Genomic DNA, 8,847 nt, shown 5'->3' with positions numbered 1-8,847 from the left:
GAAATGCGTTTTTTCGTATATGCATTTAAAAAAACCTACAAATTCCAAACCATTGTGGTAATTCCTTCTGAATGGGTTTAACATTCACAATGAGACCGCGTTTTATTATTCGTTTCGAATTTCCACTCATACAAAGTTTCTCAAATAATTTGTTATTTGTGAGATTTTAAATACTTAGACGGAAAGAGAATATACGAGATGAAACTACACTACGAAAAACTCTCCTCCTGGAAGAAGTACTGCACTCTAACTGAAGAGTCCAATCCATGGAACGCCATATACAAAATAGCAGCAGGGAAACTGAGAAGCCCAACTAGCCTAACTACACTCCTGAAGCCAGATGGAACTTTCACTGCTGATACTGCAAGTACAATAAACCTCATGATTCATCACTTCACTCCAGATGACGACCCACTGACCGATAATAAACAACAGAGGGAAATTCAAGAATTGATGAATGAAGAAATAAATACAGAAGATGACGGAGAATTCACACAGGAAGAAATAATTCTAGTATTGAAGAAGTTTGATCCTAAAAAAGCACCGGGAGAAGATGGCCTGACATGCGAGATACTTTTCCGCGCATTCAGACACTTTCCTAAATTTACAACAAAAATGTATAACGAGTGTCTAAGTATGGGACTTTTTCCAAGAATATGGAAAACTTCCGTAATCATTCCTATTGCCAAACCTGGGAAAGAAGACAGTAAAGATGCTTCAAAATTTAGGCCTATCAGCTTACTGAATATAAGAGGAAAGGTCCTAGAAAAGCTAATGATTGATAGGATACTCCACCACATCAATACCAAAAAGAAGTTCAACACAAACCAATAGGGATTTACTCCTCAGAAAAGCACGATAGATGCAGCGATGGCTGTTAAAGAGACCATAGAAGAAAATACCCTAATGAACTTCACTATTGTAGTAAGTTTAGATGTCAAAAGAGCGTTCGACGCAGCGTGGTGGCCCGGCATTATGGCTAACTTAAGGGAGCTACAATGCCCTAGGAATCTTTATCGCTTGTCACGAAACTACTTCTCTCAAAGGAAAGCAAGTTTAAGGCTCAACACCTATAAAATAGAGAAAGAGCTGAACAAAGGATGCCCACAAGGTTCTTGCTGCGGTCCAGGTTTTTGGAATGTATTATATAATTCGTTATTAAACCTGAAATTCACGGATAAAACCAAAGTAATTGCATTTGCAGACGACTTAGTCACCCTTACAAAAGGACAAAGTATAGCAGAAGCTGAAAACTTTGCTAATCAAGACCTAAAGAAAATAGAAAATTGGGCAAAAAGCTACAAAATACACTTCAACAGCGAGAAATCCAAGGTCCTATTGGTAACAAGAAGAAGAATTGGAAATAATGCAAAAGTTAGAATCTACATGAATCATCAACCACTAGAATAGGTTAAAACCATGAAATATTTAGGAATATTTCTGGATAGTAGACTGACCTTTGATCGACATATAGAATATGTCTCGCAAAAGTGCACAGGCCTAATCCACCAACTTACAAAATCTGCAAGACTCCAGTGGGGACTAGGACACGAAGCCCTCAAAACTATCTATCGAGGTGCTATCATTCCTGTGTTAGTGTACGGAGCACCCGTCTGGGAGAAGGCACTAACAAAAGGAAATAACATCAAGAAATACCAAAGGGTCCAAAGACTAATCAACATCAAAATGGCGAAAGCATACAGGACCCTATCTTACGATGCATCTTGTATCATAGCTGGAGTCGAGCCAATAAAGATTATAATAGAAGAGAAGATAAACATATATAAGGCCACACACGGATTGCTACAGGAGTACGACGAACCAGTAGATACAACACAGTGGATGCATCCTGCAGAAATAATAGAGATCTGTGAAGCTACAAATGAACAATACGAAATAGAAGTGTTCACAGATGGCAGCAAAATTAATGGAAAATTAGGAGCAGCAGCAGTCATATTTAGAAACAAAACAGTAGTCCAACAACAAAAATTCAGGCTAAACAATAAATGCTCAAATAATTAAGCGGAACAGATAGCAATCCTACAAGCTCTAAAGATAATAACGGAAATGGACATACCAAATATTGAACGAACAGTGGCAATTTACACAGACAGCAAAGTCACAATAGATTTACTGAGGAACAACGACAAACATGGATACATAATAGAGCAAATTAGGCAAAATCTTAAAATCCTCTTTAGTCAGCATTGGAAGATTAACTTTAAATGGATAAAAGCACATGTTGGCATCCATTGAAATGAAATAGCTGATAAATTAGCTAAGCAAGCAACAGAAGAAGATCACATACCAGTAATCTACAATAAAATACCTAAGAGTACAATAATAGACGCAGGGAAAAAGAAAAGCACTGAAAAATGGCAAAGGATGTGGTCAAACACAACAAAAGGAGCACTAACGAAGAGATTTTTTCCTTCAGTGACGGATAGGATGAAAATCAATATACCAGCTACACCAAACCTTACATCAATACTAACTGGTCATGGGAAACTCAGATATTATTACTATAGATTCAGAATTTCGGAAAACCCAGGATGTCCTTGCGGAGCAGCTGACCAAACAGTCGATCATCTTCTGTGGGATTGCCAAATCTTGAACCAACAGCGCACTGTCTTCAAGGAAGCAACAAGGAGTGGAAGAAATTGGCCAATAAATTATAGGGACATCATAAAACAGCATTAGAGGTCATTTGTGCACTATATTAAAGCTACAAACTTTGAACAATTGTAAATATATGTCTCAGTTTCGTAACATGCGTAAACACACTCAATTAGCAATATATTATAAACACTATAGTTATAATTACTTAAAGTGTATATATGTAAATAGTGTAAATAGAAATAGTTTCAATAAGTGAAAGAGAATGATAGTGAAGATATTAGTTTCATTAAGTGAAAGAGAGTGATAGTGAAGATCCAATTACCAAAAGTGTATATATATATATATATATATATATATATATATATAGAACAAATAGAACAAGTATAATTAACTCAAAAATAGTGATAGTGATAGAAAACATTCAACAGTGAATAACATTAAATAATACAACACAATAATGAATATCAACAAAACCACGAAACAGTGAAGCAAAAGACAATGGGAAACCTATGAACACAAAATTTATAAACAAGTTTCAATAAACCACGTAATATGATTACGCGTAATGGGGCATGGTGATAATTAAACCGGAAAAAAAAGCTATGTAATTATGAATAAAATCTACAAATCCCATCCGATTTCTCTCGTTTCTTAAAAAAAATGTGAAATTCGTGTGGACACACGTATTTCTATCCAAAGATTCATGTTCGCGTCCAGAAAGATATGCGTTTGTTAGTGTAAATCGTTAAAGTGGAAAAATCGACATTTCTCGAGGTAGAAATGAGTTTTTTGTACATACTTTAAAAAACCTACAAATTCCAAACGATTGTGCTAATTCCATCTGAATGGGTTTAACATTCACAATGAGACCGCGTTTTACTACTCGTTTAGAATTTCCACTTATACAAAATTTCTCTAAAAATTTTTCTTTTCCGAGATTTTAAGCTATATAATCATGAATAAAATCTACAAATCCCGATCGGCTTTCTCTAGTTACTTAAAAAATGTCAAATTCGTGTGCGCACACCTATTTCTAGCCAAACACTCATGTTCGCGTACAGAAAGATATGAGTTTGTTAGTGTAAATCGTTAAAGTGGAAAAATCGTCGTTTCTCGAGCTAGAAATGAGTTTTTTCTTATATACATTAATAAAACATACAAATTCCAACCCATTGTGCTAATTCTTTCTTAATTGGTTTAACATTCACAATGAGATCGCATTTTATCACTAGTTTCGATTTATCACTCAGACAAATTTTCTCTAAAAATTTGGTTTTTGCGAGATTTTAAGATATATAATCATGAATAAAATCTGCAAATCCCATCCGATTTCTCTAGTAATTTAAAAAATGTCAAATTCATGTGGACACACGTATTTCTATTCAAAGATTGATGTTCCCGTCCAGAAAGAGATGTGTTTGTTAGTGTAATTAGTTAAAGTTGAAAAATCGTCGTTTCTCGAGCTAGAAATGAGTTTTTTTGTATATACATTCATAAAACCTACAAATTCCAAACGATTGTGCTAATTCCTTCTGAACGGGTTTAACATTCACAATGAATCCACATTTTATCACTCGTTTCGATTTTACATTCAGATAAAATTTTTCTAAATATTTGGTTTTTGCGAGAATTTCAGCTCTATAATCATGAATAAAATCTACAAATCCCTTCGGATTTTTCTAGTTTGTTACAATTTTTTCAAATTTGTATGGACACACGTATTTCTATCCAAAGATTGATTTTCTTGTCCACAAAGAGATGTGTTTGTTGGTGTAATTGATTAAAGTGGAAAAATCGTCATTTCTAGAGCTTGAAATGATTTTTTTGTATATACATTAATAAAACCTACAAATTCCAAACGATTGTGCTAATTCCTTCCGAATGGGTTTAACTTTCTCAATGAGATCGCTTTTTATCACTCGTTTATATTTTCCACTCAGACAATAATTCTCTAAAAATTTGTTTTTTGCGAGAATTTCAGCTCTATAATCATGAATAAAATCTACAAATCCTATCCGATGTCTCTAGTTTCTTAAAATTTTTTTCAAATTCGTGTGAACACACGTATTTCTATTCAAAGATAGATGTTCATGTCCACAAAGAGTTGTATTTGTTACTGTAATTCGTTGAAGTTAAAAAATCGTCATTTCTCGAGCTAGAAATGAGTTTTTTTGTTTATTAATTAATAAAGCCTACAAATTGCAAACGATTGTGCTAATTCCTTCCGAATGGGTTTAACATTCACAATGAGACCACATTTTATCACTCGTTTCGCTTTTCCACTCATACAAAATTTCTCCAAAAATTTGTTATTTTTTTTTTGCGAGATTTTAAGCTATATAATTAAGAATAAAATCTACAAATCCCAGCGGATTTATCTAGTTCCTTAAAAAATGTCAAATTCGTGTGGACACACCTATTTCTTTCCAAAGACACATGTTCGCGTCCAGAAAGAGGTGAGTTCGTTAGTTTAAATGGTGAAAGTGGAAAAATCGTCGTTTCTCGAGATAGAAATGCGTTTTTTCGTATATACATTAATAAAACCTACAAATTCCAACCGATTGTGCTAATTCTTTCTGAATGGGATTAAGATTCACAATGAGACTCTATTTTATCACTCGTTTCGATTTTCCACTCAGACACAATTTTTCTAAAAATTTGGTTTTTGCGAGATTTTCATCTCTATAATCATGAATAAAATCTACAAATCCCATCCGATTTTTCTAGTTTCTTAAAAAAATATTCGCGTTCATGCTGTTGAGATGTTGTAGGAACTCTTGTAGCTTGTCTTGTCCGTGCGGCCAGACCACGAAGGTGTCGTCTACGTAGCGGAAGAAGTGGCTCGGCTTGTGTGTGGCTGAGTCTAGGGCCTGGTGTTCGAAGTGCTGCATGTAAAAGTTAGCAATAGCAGGTGACAGCGGGGAGCCCATTGCCACGCCGTCAGTTTGTTCGTAGAACTCACTGTTGTACGTGAAGTAAGTAGTAGTCAAGGCCAGTCGGAAAAGTTGTAGAATATTATCCGGGAATTGTTCCGCTACCAGTTCAAGAGCCTCTTTTATCGGAACCTTTGTGAAGAGTGAAATTACATCGAAGCTCACTAGTAGATCTGATGGGACCACTGTGATGTTCTCCAGAATTCTAACAAATTCTGTAGAGTTTTTCACATGATGTTCACACGTTCCAATCAGGGGTTGGAGCATGTTGGTTAGATGCTTGGCCAGGTGGTATGTGGGCGACCCGATGGTGCTAACAATGGGTCGTAATGGTAGCCCTTGTTTGTGGATCTTGGGGAGCCCGTAAATCCGAGGTGGTGTGGCCGAGTGTGGTAGTAGAACTTTCATAACCTCGGCAGGCAGCGAGGAAGATTCCGGCAGCGTGGTGGTTCTTCTTATGATCCTGTTAGTGGGATCACGTGTCAGTTTCTTGTAGGTCGTGTCTGCTAGTAGTTCAACAATTTTCTGGTGGTACGTTGAAGAGTCCAACACCACCGTAGCGTTTCCTTTGTCGGCCTGGAGAACGACTATACTCGCGCCATAGTCATTTCCGATATCAACAACTTGCCTGCAGAAATGGACCATCTTCGTAGAACACTACAACAAAACAACTACAGCCGGAGAGACATCAGCAAAGCCCTCAAACAAGTTACCACGAGATGTAACACAATAGACTTAGACAGCAAGCAAGAACCGACAAAGAAAGCTTTCATTCCATTCTGCGGGAGCGTGTCACACAAAATAAGCAGAATCCTCCAGAAGGTTAATATCAAAACCATCCATAAACCACAGAGCAAAATCCGGAGTCATCTACGTCAGGTTAAAGACAGTCAGGGCTTAAGGACTCCAGGGATTTACAAGATTCCATGCGAGTGTGGCGAAGTATACATAGGGCAGACTGGCCGCACAATAGAAGACAGAATCAAAGAACATAAGAGGAACCTGAGGCTGTATTACCCGGAAAAATCTGCAGTGGCGCAACACAGCATAGAAAAGGAGCATAAAATACTGTTTGACCACACCAAGGTCATTAACAAATCAAGCCACTACTGGGATCGTACAATCAAGGAGGCCATAGAGATCAAGCTGGAGAAAAACAACTTTAACAGAGACAGTGGACTCCAGCTCAGTCAGGCATGGACACCGGCCTTAGACCAACTCAGGCCCTCTTACAATCAAGGTCATGAAGATCACGGACCGAGGACGGCAACCGATTCCAACCGGCGGAACAGGGCTCGCCGCCCGCCAAACTTCACGCAGTAATCCCGAGAGGGGCGGAGCTTACGAGCGATCACAATTCCCGGCCCCGGATTGGCCGATCCGCCAACCAATCCCGTTTCACCTGAGACAGCCACATCTATATAACCTTTCGACTTTCTGTTCGGACATCACTTCCCTGAAGATGGCTGCAGAGATAGCAGTCGAAAGCTTGGAGCATTCCAAAATCTTAACTCGGCTGATATCCCGCGAAAACATATTAGCGAACCAACGCCGAGAAAGCCTCAAATCATACAAAATCTACAAATCCCATCCGATGTCTCTAGTTTTTTAAATTTTTTCAAATTCGTGTGGACACACGTATTTCTATCCAAAGTTTAATGTTCACGTCCACAATGAGTTGTGATTGTTAGTGTAATTCGTCAAAGTGGAAAAATCGTCGTTTCTCGAGCTAGAAAGGAGCTTTTTTTTGTATATACATTAATAAAACATACAAATTCCAAACGATTGTGCTAATTCCTTCTGAATGGGTTTACCATTCACAATGAGACCATATATTATCACTCGTTTCGATTTTGCACTCAAACAAAATTTCTCAAAAATTTGGTTTTTACGAGATTTTAAGTTATATAGTCATGAATAAAATCTACAAATCCCATCGGATTTCTCTAATTTTTAAAAAAAATATCAAATTCGTGTGGACACACGTATTTCTATCCAAAGATTCATGATCGCGTCCAGAAAGAAGTGAGTTAGTTAGTGTAAATAGCTTAAGTGTAAAAACCGTCGTTTCTCGAGCTAGAAATGCGTTTTTTCGTATATGCAATAAGAAAAACCTACAAATTCCAAACCATTGTGGTAATTCCTTCTGAATGGGTTTAACATTCACAATGAGACCGCGTTTTATTACTCGTTTCGAATTTCCACTCATACAAAGTTTCTCAAAAAATTTGTTATTAGTGAGATTTTAAGCTATGTAATTATGAATAAAATCTACAAATCACATCCGATTTCTCTCATTTCTTAAAAAAATGTGAAATTCGTGTGGACACACGTATTTCTATCCAAAGATTCATGTTCGCGTCCAGAAAGATATGCGTTTGCTAGTGTAAAAAGTTTAAGTGGAAAAATCGTCGTTTCTCGAGGTAGAAATGAGTTTTTTTGTACATACTTTAAAAAACCTACAAATACCAAACGATTGTGCTAATTCCTTCTGAATGGGTTTAACATTCACAATGAGAACGCGTTTTGTTACTCGTTTCGAATTTCCACTCATACAAAATTTTTCTCAAAATTTTTTCTTTTGTGAGATTTTAAGTTATATAATCATGAATAAAATCTACAAATCCCATCGGATTTCTCTAGTTTCTTTTAAAAAATGTCAAATTCGTGTGCGTACACCTATTTCTATCCAAACACTCATGTTCGCGTCCAGAAAGATATGAGTTTGTTAGTGTAAATCGTTAAAGTGGAAAAATCGTGGTTTCTCGAGCTAGAAATGAGTTTTTTTTATATACATTAATAAAACATACAAATTCAAACCGATTGGGCTAATTCTTTCTTAATTGGTTTAGCATTCACAATGAGATCGCATTTTATCACTCGTTTCCATTTATCACTCTGACCAATTTTTCTCTAAAATTTGGTTTTTGGGAGATTAAGCTATATAATCATGAATAAAATCTGCAAATCCCATCCGATTTCTCTAGTATCTTAAAAAATGTCAAATTCGTGTGGACACACGTATATCTATTCAAAGATTGATATTCGCGTCCAGAAAGAGATGTGTTTGTTAGTATAATTAGTTAAAGTTTAAAAAATTGTCGTTTCTCGAGCAAAAAATGTGTTTTTTTGTATATACATTCATAAAACCTACAAATTCCAAACGATTGTGCTAATTCCTTCTGAACGGGTTTAACATTCACAATGAGTCCACATTTTATCACACGTTTCGATTTTCCACTCAGATAGAATTTTTCTAATTATTTGGTTTTTGCGAGAATTTCAGCTCTATAAT

This window comes from Periplaneta americana, unplaced genomic scaffold, assembly GCF_040183065.1.
Source record: "Periplaneta americana isolate PAMFEO1 unplaced genomic scaffold, P.americana_PAMFEO1_priV1 scaffold_53, whole genome shotgun sequence".
Lineage (NCBI taxonomy): Eukaryota > Metazoa > Arthropoda > Insecta > Blattodea > Blattidae > Periplaneta > Periplaneta americana.
The sequence above is the reverse complement of the archived record's forward strand: the minus strand, read 5'-3'. Positions refer to the sequence as shown.